General features: G+C 33.8%; 1 protein-coding gene across 3 annotated transcripts in view; it reads right to left on the reverse strand.

Annotated features, from left to right (window-relative positions):
• LOC5564418 (ABC transporter G family member 20) overlaps nt 1-2,349 on the reverse strand; it is a 182,222-nt gene extending 179,873 nt beyond the window's left edge. Inside the window, exon 1 of one of the 3 annotated variants that reach the window (XM_021852380.1) lies at nt 1,902-2,349. The gene's annotated coding sequence lies outside the window, so the exon portion shown is untranslated. Of the gene's footprint in view, nt 1-1,583 lie in introns of all 3 variants that reach the window. The other 2 variants (XM_021852376.1, XM_021852372.1) reach the window with 2 other exon arrangements.
• Between the last annotated feature and the right edge of the window lie 11,750 nt (nt 2,350-14,099).

The raw sequence follows: 14,099 nt of genomic DNA on the forward strand, positions 1-14,099 counted from the left end.
ATTCGAACCCAGACACCTTCAGCATGGATTTGCTTTGTAGCCGCGGACTCTAACCACTCGGCTAAGGAAGGCCCACGAAAGAAAATCAAGAACGTAAATCACATCGAGATAGAGAGATATTGAGATAAGGGGTCATGCACAAACTACGTCACGCTCCAAGGGGGGGAGGGGGTCAAGCCAAGCGTGACAAGCCTTACAAAATTTTCGAAGGACTTATACAAAAAAAACGTGACAAAGGGGGGGAAGGGGGTCTAAAAAATCGAAATTTAGCGTGACATAATTTGTGTACTATCCCTAACGAGGATATCGAGATGTGGAAAGTGAAAATGTATGCAGAATGAAGGGACCGAGGAAATCATCGACATAGGGAGATAAATCGAGATGTAGAACATCGAGATGTGGAGAGTCAACTGTATCTCCATTAGGCCAGGGTTTTAGTCCTCACAAAGTCTGCATTCTATTTACGCCCATGTACACATATGTCAGTGAAAAGTAAGATTTTAAACTGCAATAAACTTTTGCATTGCTACATGTAGGCACGAAAAATGGCAAATAAAATAAACTACATGAAACAGTGCTAAACAATGAAGACATCGTGAAAAAGAGCTACAAAGGCAAACGTGTACACCAACATAAATTTTCAAGGACACTAATATGAAAAAAAGTTATTTAACTCAACGAAGCCGATCTCTTGCTAGTAAGCACCTATACTTAAAAAAATAATCTTTTGTTGATTATTAGTACTCCATTAGATTGAGCTTTGAAATGTTCGTATAAGATTAAAGCTGACTGTTATGCATTATTACATCTATCTACTACATTTCAGAAAACCTCCCATGATGAACAGAACATAGTCATCGAAAATACATGTTACCCTAAATAAAATAATTGCTACTATTAAAACCTGGTAGCCCACCGAGTAAAAAAAAAAGTTTGTAGAACCAGACATCTACCAAAGCGCATTCAAAACTCGTGCCAGGCAATTTGTCACGGTAGCGCAAATTAAAAAAGAGCTTTAACAAGTACAACTTTGCAGAACACAAAAACAGTTGGCTGACCTTTACACAACTCAACTGCAACACAGAGCATAAAGAATGTGCCCCCCTTTTCCTTTTCGCAACGCGGAGCGCAATATTTTCGTTTGTCTCCAAATCGCCAAAGACTCTCGCCAAAACTAGTTTTTGTTTGCTGCAATCTACGAAGTTTACTCCTTGGGCCATCAAACAAAAGCAAAACCGTTTTTTCTCTATTCCTTCTCGATTGTCTCTCTTACATCTTCGAAATTCCACCTTGAACAACACTTTCAGAAAACTTCATTTTATCTTCCAACCTTATTCGCCTACTGCGGTGTGTCTGCTTGGCTGCTGACTGCTGTTGCATCACATCGCAAGGCCGTCCAGTTTCGGATCAGCAGTCATAGCAGGCCACAGTCATAGTAGACTCCGAGAACATGTAAAAGAGTTGGGGCAACATGATTGGATTCATTCACCTTTCACACGCATATCTACTTATTGCTAGATTAGTCATCTCAACAAGACCCCAACCATATGGTAGATATCAAGAATTGTAATATAATAACTTACTAATTGGCGGTGGTTCTACTTTATGAGGCCTGTCGTCGAGTGCAATTCACAAAAGGAACCAAATGTGCTGAGTGGAACAAATTCCCTAACGGCGACAACGGTGATGGTGTAAACCAAGGTGCTAAATGGGTGTATCCAAAATGCTGTGCAACCAACACTAGCTCTTCAAATTTTCAGTATGTGTGCCTGTCTAAAAGGTATCTAATCAAGTCACAGAAACTAAAGCTTGATTGACAAATACGTTTTCTCACTTTTGCAGTTTCACACCACTAACACAATTTCTTATAAATTGAACAATTATTATGTAATTGATCTTACGATAAAATAAAATATCAATTTAGCACGTTGGGCTCGTTGGTTCAAAAATAATGAGTTTTACGATCAACACTTTTTTTCTTCATAATAATCCGCTCAACATAAACCGTTCATGTGCACATTTTTCAAGATTGCTACTCTTCACCACGTTTTGCAATCACTAATAAAAATATTTTGAAAACTGTTTGATTTCGTCAATAAATACCACCAATCGCGACCGTTAGTAATATTTTTCTTCTTACGGTCCACAGTCCAGTACTGGCACCCACAAAATGATGATGGCAGCACACAAGATTCAAACTGCAGCCTTACGCCAACGAATCCAAGTAAGCGTAGCACGCGCGCTTTGCAAGGAACGTGTAACTAAGCAACAAATGCAACCAAAGGCAACTGAAACGCGAGCTGATGGGAAAAGCACACCTGATTGTAACGAACGCAGCGGTGAGACTGAGTCTGAGAAGTTGTGGCCTGATGCTGAACACCTTTACAGGCAATAATAACCACAGAGCCATAGCCTATTACTGAGCTGCCTTAGTGTACTTTGGCTTTTGGCTATATTTTTGTCTCTAGTGAGCAATAGCGTATGCCCACAGACAGAATTTTGTCACTGTGTTACACTGTCGGCTGAAATATTCAATATGCATCTGGAAAATATTAGGTTTACAATATGCATATTATTATCAGAAAAAAATCTCCATTAAATCTGTGCTCACCAATCGTTTTCTTCGGTTAAGCTACAACAATTTAAAAAAAATCGTTAAGTCATTTTTGAAGTTACGATCTTTTGATGGTATAAATCCACAAATTCAAAGGAAATCAAAGCTATACGAAAGGGGTTTCATTCGCCGTGACTATTAGAGGAAATTATTTCGATTATTTTGTGTTACAATAAATGCTAATTGTTGAACTTTTCGTCATGTACATTAGTCACATAAATCGATAAATACATTCGCCCCACAGTTACGGATAGCACACAGATATGGACCAGATTTGGATTGATCGAGAATATTTCATCAGAATGTGCAGAAAACATTAGGCTTAGGAAATAAAACATCATCCTTGATTCATTATTGTGGCGCGTTGAAAACCATACCACAGTTAAGAATCAAAGGTACCGTAAAACGGGGTAACTTTGATAATGCGGGTAACTTTGATAGTGCGTTACCCACCACATACTTAACGAAATATCATAAATTCTGTTAATCGGTTAAGCAAAACGAATGCAAAACTAAAAAATATTATTATGACACTACATGTAAGAGCTGTTTTCATTTGTATCGAGAATATTTGAGGCTTTTTATATGAATATTCAAAATTACTACGATTTTAGCATTTTCGAAATGCCTACAAACAATCTGTTCTACGATCACTATTTGATGTAGTTTTGAATAGTTGGTCACTTATCTTTGACAGCCTAGTTATCATAGAACTTGAATATGGTATCATATCTCTTAGCGAATAGCATTTTTACAAACTGGGACCATTTTTGTATTCTAAGCCAGAAATTTCCATATAACGTTAAACGCCTAGAGGTATGCAACGCCCTATAAATGTTCGTAATTCATTCAATTTTGTTTGATTTATGCTCCATTATCAAAGTTACCCCAAAACAGAAAACCGACTTTCGATTTTATGAAAAATTATACATCCATTCAAAATAAATCTTTCGGCAATCTATCAACTGCAATCGATAGCTAGGATGCCAGTACTTGTTTTAAAAATAAAAATCAAAAATCTTCGAAACAGCATGCGCAACTATTCAAGTTTTCTTCGAAAAAACTATCAAAGTTACCCCGTTTTACGGTATGTAAGACTATTCCGAAAAAAAAACGCCAAAACGCATGCTTTCATTAACACACCTTTCATTCACCTCGCAGATAAATTGCTGTTATAGTGTTCTGATCCACAATATGAGTCGAATTGATCCATATCCATAATAAGGGTCTCCCCAGGTCCGTTGGGGCCCAGATAGCCGCAGCGGTAAACGCGCAGCTATTCAGCAAGACCAAGCTGAGGGTCGTGGGTTCGAATCCCACCGGTCGAGGATCTTTTCGGGTTGGAAATTTTCTCGACTTCCCAGGGCATAGAGTATCTTCGTACCTGCCACACGATATACACATGCAAAAATGGTCATTGGCATAGTAAGCTCTCAGTTAATAACTGTGGAAGTGCTCATTAGAACACTAAACTGCTTCTCGGCTCTGTCCCAGTGGGGACGTAACGCCAGAAAAAAGAAGAAGAAGAACTGTGGAAATGCTCATTGCATTGTGGCAGTGCACACTAAGTTGAGAAGCATGCTCTGTCCCAGTGAGGACGTAATGCTAAAAAGAAGAAGAAGAATCGAATATCACTTGTACCTTAATATTTTATTGACGGTAATTTAAATAAATTTGAAGTACGTCGACTAGTGCTACTATAGGAACACATTAGTGCGACTATAGGAACATTAGTGCTACTGTAGGCACAAAGACACGTGACGATATCAATATTTTTAATGAAATTTTGCACGGAGTTTTAAATTTTCCGATTTGTAATGAAAGATAACGTAGTGAGAAAAATCATTTAAAAAGTGATAATTTGTCATATAATTATATAATTCAATGAGAAATCAATATGTGTTTACTAACTATGCGGCTATTGGTACATCGACCCCACCTAATGTGAATTTTAAAGTATGAATCAGCAACTCAATCTAAACCTCAAGGCAAAGAAGAGCTGAATATGTTTTTGTCACAGAAATTTTTGTTGTTTGTCAAGCATATATGGTCAGTGTTCAGACAGATTAGACTAGGTGGTATTTTGGCCTTGTAAAAATAAGGTAAGTACTCCATAAATTCTGATCTTTTGAGGCTTATGTGATACAGATGTGTTATCAAATAGGTGAGTTCGAATTCAACAGGAAGTAATGCAATTATCTTCTGGTTATGAATGCCTAGAGTACGTTTTCCTGAAATCATCAAGAAACACTTAGTCCGGTCTAGCGTCCATAAAACAGTCATGGAATAACTTCTCAGTATTACCAAAAATCGTTTTTATTTGTTTCCTATCATCAAGAAAACTTTATTATCTTTATATCTTTTCAAATGACAATAATCGATCATTATTAAAATGATAAACTGGTTAATAACTTATAATTGCAAATGTTCAATTGAATTGTGTTCATTTATGGTTTCTGTATCAGTTTTTACACAACTGTGCCCATGTCTTAACTGACTTTTGTTCCTTATATTGATTCGTTCAAGTTTCATTTTAAAACACTTGTTATTTCTGAAATCGTTGATAGAAAAAATCCACAAATTTTGAATATACGTTTGACGATCCTGAAGACGTTTTTTCATCTATTCCAAAACTTATTTTTCACTTCTATTTCACTGCAACATTGCAAAGCTAATACTTTTCAAAAATTCAGAAGAACTAATATTTTTCCTTCCTTAAAGTGAAGATGAATCGAAGCCAAACCCAAAATTTTCAAGAGCACGAATCTGGATAACCAAACATTCGTTCAAGCTAAAAAGTTAATCGATTTGTCACTAGCTGGTGGTGACCAATCGATTAAATTTTCAGCTTAAACGGATGGTCGGTTCTCTAGATTTGTGCTCTTGAAAATTTGAGGTTTGGCTTCGATTCATCTTCACCTTAAAAAAAAAAAAACAAAATCAGTACTGTTGATAAAATTGTACGAAAAACCGTATTCTAATAATAAAAGCATCAGTTGCATAATCCTAAAATGTCCCTACAAGAAATTCATCGAAATATTTATTTTCCTCTTCTTCTTGGCATTTGCGTCCTCACTGGGACAGTGCCTGCTTCTCAGCGTATTGTTCTTATGAGCATTCCCACACTTAGAGCTGTCTTTTCCAAAGTTGCCATTTTCGCATTCGTGTATCGTGTGGCAGGTAAAATGATACTCAATGCCGAGGGAAGTCAAGGAAATATATAATATTTCGTTTTGTTCAGCATATAATTTTAACATTGCAAAAATTTCTGTGACAAAAACATATTCAGCTCTTCTTTGCCTTAAGGTTTAGATTGAGTTGCTGATTCATGCTTTAAAATTCATATTAGGTACTAAAAATAAAATGAATGCATTACACAGATATTTTTTTTGTGGCAATCGTCAAGTTTTGTCTAAAATGATTTGAAAAAGGACATGCTGAGAGGTATAAGCAAAGACAGGTGTGTAATTTTTATTTCTTCAAATGCATAGGAGTATAATCATCCATTAAAATAAGTGTCTTCTTCAAATGTTTTGAGTTATTGTTTTCAATTTCTCATATATTAGCACTTTCACCCCCGTTTCTGGCTTTTTCGCCCCCCAAATTCAGTTTTACAAATTTTCGCTTCCATGGACATGAAAACTGCCCTCAGGGGCAAAAATCATTTTTATTGATTTTTTTAGAGAAAAATATTTTGAATTTAAATGGAATTTATATGAGTAGAATTTTAAGACATAAAGTACATCCTAATGGAAATAATAATATAGTATTAATATGAAAAATAACCTACGCCTTCATAGATTTGCTTTTTAAGTCTTCACGTCGTATTATAAGCACAGTAAAAAAAAAACAAATGCTTCATTTTCAGAAGACCTCTCACAGCACAATGACAATCATCATGTGTACTCAGTACACGCATGCGACCGATCTTGGGTTGAATACGCGTAATGCTCTGTCCAAAATACATAAAGCACCCAACATGACAATGAAGACGGCTTGAGGTCGAGATACGCGTAGCTGTCAAAGGATACAAACTATAGTAGAATTAAATAGTTTAGTGCTCAATTCGGTTTTATTTATCTCCAGCAAATCAATTTCCATTGCAAAGTATTGCCGTCTAGCCTACCTTTTACTTGGCCATGTTTTTAAAATTTCGACATACTGAAGCTTGATTTATTTCCAGGTTAGTTTTTTTTTTGCTCAAATGGCAGGTAATTAAACTGCTTTGCACTACCGTTTTGCCTTATGCATTCAGCATAATGTTGAAGGTTATGAATTTTATTTATTCTTCTACCAAAATAGTCTAACGAAAGGCGCGCAATCTTCGTCAAGCCACAAAAGCATATCCTCCGATACAGTTGGTGAAAGAATGATTCGTGTAATATTCACCAGATGTCCAATCATAATCATTAAGTCAAAATCTATAGGAATTCCATGGCCGAAAAGAAAAGGAAATGCTCGCAGTAGTGGGAAGCTTGCAGAAGCTGTCTATCTGAATTTGTGATTATTTGGTCTATCATCACCAGCATATTTTTTGTTACATTGGCCATTGGCCGATTCTTGCGATTGGCATGTCCGTAATCAAAATTACCAGTATTTATAAATTCTACAGTGAATCACATTTTTTTTCTTTTTTATATGAATGGTGCATAACTTTGCTGCAACGATAAGGGAATCACCCCTTCTGCCAAGTTAAGCATAGGCTCAAGGGACCTTCTTCTTCTTGCTTGGCATTTACGTCCTCACTGGTACAGAGCCTACTTCTCAGCTTAGTGTTCTCATTAGCACTACCACAGTTATTAACTGAGAGCATTCTTTGCCAAAGTTGCCATTTTCGCATTCGTATATCGTGTGGCAGGTACGATGATACTCTATGTCCAGGGAAGTCAAAGAAATTTCCGTTACGAAAAGATCCTGGACCGACCGGGAATCGAACCCAGACACCTTCAGCATGGCTTTGCTTTGTAACCGCGGACTCTAACCACTCGGCTAAGGAAGGCCCCTCAAGGGACCTATTGTTGATAATATGACAATTTTCCAGGGTACCGTAATCCGGGGTAACATTGATCTTTTTTTTTTTTTGAAAATTTCTTAAATATTTCGTTTGCAAATGAAAATGTTGCAATTTTTTTATTTTTAAAACTAGTACTGCCACCCATAGCTCGTGACTATATACTGTATTTTGTTTTATGGAAGATTTAAGCATATTTAAACAAATGTTTTAAGTGATTTTTTTATTTAACTGATATGGGGTAACATTGATCACTTATGTAAACAACGTTCGGTAATATTGAAAATGTCGTTACTTACTTGAATCATGGCCCCTGAAGCCGAATATGAACTCCAAACATTTACAAGTCAGTTACTTTTTGAGTTATTTTAAAATTAAAAACACCTCAAACCACGGAATACGCCTAAAGGTAGGCAATTTCCTAAGGGAAATTTACATTCTTGAAATTATATGGCAGGATTTGCAAAAAGAAATCAAGAAACGTTTTGCACAATTAAGAAACAAAAATTTTGAATATAAGATTTCTCAATTGGACCCTGGCTCTAAGCCCTTTTGGAAATTATCTAAAATTTTGAAAAAACCTCAGAAGCCAATACCGGCATTGAAAGAGGAAAACAAATTATTACTAATTGTGAAAAAGCTCAAAAACTTGCTATGCAGTTTGAAAGTTCGCACAATTTTAATTTACGACTTACTAGTCCAATTGAAAATGAAGTTACTCAGGACTTCGAAAATATTCTAAATTAAGAGAATGTTTTCGAAAATGGCTGTGAGACTGATTTGGAAGAAGTGAGAACTATTATTAAAAAAAATCAAAAATATGAAAGCTCCTGGCGATGATGGAATTTTCTACATCCTCATCAAGAAACTTCCAGAAAGTAGCTTATCTTTTTAGTTGATATATTTAACAAATGTTTTCAATTAGCATATTTTCCTGACAAATGGAAAAATGCTAATGTTGTTTCAATATTAAAACCAGACAAAAATCCTGCAGAAGCTTCTAGCTATCGTCCAATCAGTTTGCTTTCCTTCATCAGTAAACTTTTTGAAAAGTTTGAAAAGGTCATTTTGAACAGAATGATGGCCCACATCAACGAAAATTCAATTTTTACCAATGAACAATTCGGATTTCGCCATGGACTTCGCCATTCGACCACTCACGCTATGTCTGGACCAGATGATTATAAAAATTGAATGTACATCGGGTTTTTTCTCACTAGGGTTAAGTATTTAGGTTTTATTTTCAAAATCGTAAAGTTTAATAATATTCCATCGGTGAAATTTTGATTTTTTTCCACTTTTTAGCTATTTTTCATACGAAAACCCATGAAAATCCCGTTTTTCGACGCATTTCAGCCCATACAAAATGTATGGAAAAAATTTCACCGATAGAGTATTTTAAAACCTTCCGATTATGAAAATATAGACCAAATACTGATCTCTAGCGAGAAAAAATCCGATGTACATTCGATTTTTATAATCGTCTGGTTCAGACATAGCGTGCCACTCCTCAACTTTTACGTGTAACAAATTTGATCCGTTCCAACAAATCTGAAGGCTATTCTACTGGTCTTGCTCTTCTAGACATAGAAAAAGCATTCGACAGTGTTTAGCATAAAGGTTTGATCGTAAAATTAAAAAACTTTAATTTTGAAACATACATTGTTAGAATAATTCAAAGTTATCTGTCAAATCGTACACTTCAGGTTAATTATCAGAACTCCAGATCTGAAAGACTTCCTGTAAGAGCTGGTGTTCCTCAAGGCAGCATTTTGGGACCAATATTATACAATATTTTCACATCTGACTTACCTGAGTTACCTCAGGGATGTCAAAAATCCTTGTTTGCGGATGACACAGGCCTCTCCGCCAAAGGACGAAGCCTGCGTGTCATCTGTAGTCGATTGCAAAAAAGTTTGGATATTTTTTTTTTTCATACTTGCAAAAATGGAAGATTTCTCCTAATGCTTCCAAAACTCAACTAATAATATTCCCACATAAACCAAACGCTCTTCATTTGAAACCTTCAAGTAGACATGTTGTCACGATGAAAGGGGTTCCAATAAATTGGTCAGATGAAGTTAAGTATCTAGGGCTCATGCTAGATAAGAATTTAACTTTCAAGAATCACATTTAGGGCATTCAAGCCAAATGTAATAAATATGTAAAATGTCTCTATCCCCTTATTAATAGAAAATCAAAACTTTGTCTTAAGAACAAGCTTTTGATATTCAAACAAATTTTCAGGCCAGTCATGTTGTATTCTGTACCAATATGGACTAGCTGTTGTAATACCAGGAAGAAAGCTCTGCAGAGAATTCAAAATAAAATTTTGAAAATGATTCTGAAGGCTCCTCTCTGGTATAGTACCAATGAGTTACATAGAATATCCAACATTGAAACATTGGAACAAATGTCAAATAAAATAATTAATAATTTCAGGCAAAAATCGTTACAATCTTCTATTGCCACGATTAATGCGTTATATGTTTAGGTTAAGTTAGGTTAAGTACATCCAAAGCGTTTTTTTCTCTAATAAGCAGGTGGAATCAACTCACATGTAAAAAATCTGAACTGCTACGGCAAATGAAATGTAATATGTTGTTAACTAAATGTTAATAAAATCTTAGATTTGTTTTACCAAATTAGGATGATAGTGTTGTTTAATAACACAGAACACCTAGATATAAGAAATGAATGTAATGTTTGAAAAGATACTAATGGGGCTCTGCACTGATATGATTTAGTATGGCAGTTTATCGTTTACTGGTCTTGTTGTTTACTAATTTTATGAAGGTGTGAGAGAGAAGGTATGACTTTTATTTATTTATTTATTTATTTATTTATTTATTTATTTATTTATTTATTTATTAATTTATTAATTTATTAATTTATTAATTTATTTATTTATTTATTTATTTATTTATTTATTTATTATTTATTTATTTATTTATTTATTTATTTATTTATTTATTTATTTATTTATTTATTTATTTATTTATTTATTTATTATTTATTTATTTATTTATTTATTTATTTATTTATTTATTTATTTATTTATTTATTTATTTATTTATTTATTTATTTATTTATTTATTTATTTATTTATTTATTTATTTATTTATTTATTTATTTATTTATTTATTTATTTATTTATTTATTTATTTATTTATTTATTTATTTATTTATTTATTTATTTATTTATTTATTTATTTATTTATTTATTTATTTATTTATTTATTTATTTATTTATTTATTTATTTATTTATTTATTTATTTATTTATTTATTTATTTATTTATTTATTTATTTATTTATTTATTTATTTATTTATTTATTTATTTATTTATTTATTTATTTATTTATTTATTTATTTATTTATTTATTTATTTATTTATTTATTTATTTATTTATTTATTTATTTATTTATTTATTTATTTATTTATTTATTTATTTATTTATTTATTTATTTATTTATTTATTTATTTATTTATTTATTTATTTATTTATTTATTTATTTATTTATTTATTTATTTATTTATTTATTTATTTATTTATTTATTTATTTATTTATTTATTTATTTATTTATTTATTTATTTATTTATTTATTTATTTATTTATTTATTTATTTATTATATTTTAATTTCCTACTATTACGCGTTGCAAGAAAAATCTGTTGGAAAATTTTCTACCATATTAATCATAGTCACCCGCGACCTCAAATATTGAGCTATGAACCGCTACACCAAATGGATTATGTTGATTTTTATATGATAATTCTGATTAGAGATAGCCAGTGTTCTGAGTTAGAGAACCTGTGTATTTAGATTCTCTAATCCGGAGCTTTTGAATGAATCAAGTGGCCCATCATTGATAGGTTAGGGAAGGAGCAATTTATGTATTCCTCTCTGAATCGTAGAAGAAAATGCTCAATGAGTGTTCCGTTTCTCGATAGCTAGCAAAAGAGCCCGGGTCGCTTATGCACTTCAATGATGTATCAATTAAACGGTTCGTGACCACATCGTCGGATTGCAAGGTCTATTTTCTAAGTCTTTGGCTTTGAAAAGTCATGGACTGATTAGGTTTATCTGCTGATTGTCACATCATACCCCATTTAAGAAACAGTAACAAGGTGAAGATGAATCGAAGCCAAACCACAAATTTTCAAGAGCACGGATCTGGAGAACCGAACACCCGTTTGAGCTGAAAACTTAATCGATTGGTCACCACCAGCGAGTGACCAATCGATTAAGTTTTCAGCTTAAACGTATGTTTGGTTCTCCAGATCCGTGCTCTTGAAAATTTGAGGTTTGGCTTCGATTCATCTTTACCTGAACCAAAGCAAGAACTGCAACTCAGTAATAGGAGAGTGGATTGAATTTGATGACAGTAAGCAGCATGACAATAGTTTTTTAATGCCGCTGCGTTATTCTTATCTTTCGTTTAAGGTGAAGATTAATCGACGCCAAACCTCAAATTTTCAAGAGCACGGATCTGTAGAACCAAACATACGTTTAAGCTGAAAACTTAATCGATTGGTCACTCGCTGGTGGTGACCAATCGATAAAGTTTTCAGCTCAAACGGGTGTTCGGTTCTCCAGATCCGTGCTCTTGAAAATTTGAGGTTTGGCTTCGATTCATCTTCACCTTCATTTGTTCTATGCGGAGATTGCTCGCTGCGCGTAATTTCCGCGAACACTCAAAATAATCCCAACGTCATTACTACGTGAAAAATCACGTAGATCCTAAATAATGAACTTTTTCTGACTTTACCTGACTAAGGTAACAGTTACCGAGCCATAGATAAACACAATATGTTGCTCTGGTCATTTTCACAGTATCAACCTATCGCTCTTACGTGAAAACAACGTACACGCTCCACTTCATTTCGACCGTGTTCACTTCATGATTCATTTTGTGTTGTGATCAATTCAAAGATGGCGTCGGTTGTAAATAAACTTTAAGAGTTAGTAGATTGATTTTGTTCGTTTATCTGCTAAATTCAAAAGTATATTTTTATTAAGTTTTTCTCATATTAATTTGAATTCTATTATTAAAACAATCATTGGACCATATTTTTGGAAGGCGTCAAACGGGGCATCAAATAGAGTTTGCAATGTGAATCAGATTTGCAAACGGTTCCGGAAGAGACGGTGCTGGCCAAACTGTTCTTCTTTTAATGAAAATTGAGCGTAAGTAAACTTATTATATGGTGAAAAAATAGTCATATTTGTGACATTCTCCCTCTGGCACAGGAGCATCGTCTGCGACCACTTGGCGGAAGATTCGAGCCCGAATTATATTAGAACCAGGCGATTTCGTTAACAACTTAAATTAAATTGTGTCGGTATCTAATGTTGAATAAATACAATGACAATGACGGTTGAACAAAAGTCATTATTTATTTTATATCATTAAATTGAAAAGAATACCAAAAATACAAGCAAAACTATTTGCAGCTATACCGAATCCTAGTAAAATTCACTGGAAATGCACCTTGAGTTCCATCAAGCTATTTGGTGAAATATACGAACAAAAACACGTAGCTATTACGCGGTTCTCCGATGAAGTGAAACAAGTTCTTTGGTTCATTCATTCATTCATGATTCATTCATCGTCACCTACGATCCCCGTAATAGCTACGTGGAAAGTGCGATGGAAAAAAACCACGTATGTTTCCACGTAACAATGACGTTTGGATTATTTTGAGTGAAGCAATCCAAATTTTTAAATTTCCCCGCAATATATTAATGGATCATTAAAGGTAGTTTTTGCCAGTGCTCACCGCATCAAAACAAAGGCGCCACTGTATATGGGATTTAACATTGTGACAGCATTGCTGTTCTGTCAAACACACAAGGCTACGGTAGCGCTATCTATGCTTTTCATAGCGGCCGTTTTGGTTATTTTAATGATCCATTGATATTTATTTATTACAATAATCATCGTTGTTACACCTTTAAAAATTAAAACTCAAATGTTGACTGGAATATGTTTTCTGTGTATACGTAGTTCAAGGTTCAATCGACTACTTACAAACCCACTGGGATGAACACGCTCGTTCAAATCTACTCAAAAGAGAGTAACTTTGACTCACTTATGAACTTTCAAGTTAGCTGTCAAAAGTGAGTAACTTCATTTTGTCAAAGTGAGGTACTTTTTACTCAACCATGAAAGAAAACGACCTTACTCACTTTTGAGTAAACACAAACATATTTGACTCACTTTGTAAACGTCAAAGACTTGCACGCTCGTTCAAATCTACTCAAAAGAGAGTAACTTTGACTCACTTTCGAAGTTTCAAGTTAGCTGTCAAAAGTGAGTAACTTTTTTTTATCAAAGTGAGTAACTTTTTACTCAACCATGAAAGAAAACGACCTTACTCACTTTTGAGTAAACACAAACATATTTGACTCACTTTGTAAACGTCAAAGACATGTGAAAATTTCGCGCGCTCGAACTGACAAATCCTCC

The sequence above is a fragment of the Aedes aegypti genome, chromosome 1, assembly GCF_002204515.2.
Source record: "Aedes aegypti strain LVP_AGWG chromosome 1, AaegL5.0 Primary Assembly, whole genome shotgun sequence".
Taxonomy (NCBI): Eukaryota; Metazoa; Arthropoda; class Insecta; order Diptera; family Culicidae; genus Aedes; species Aedes aegypti.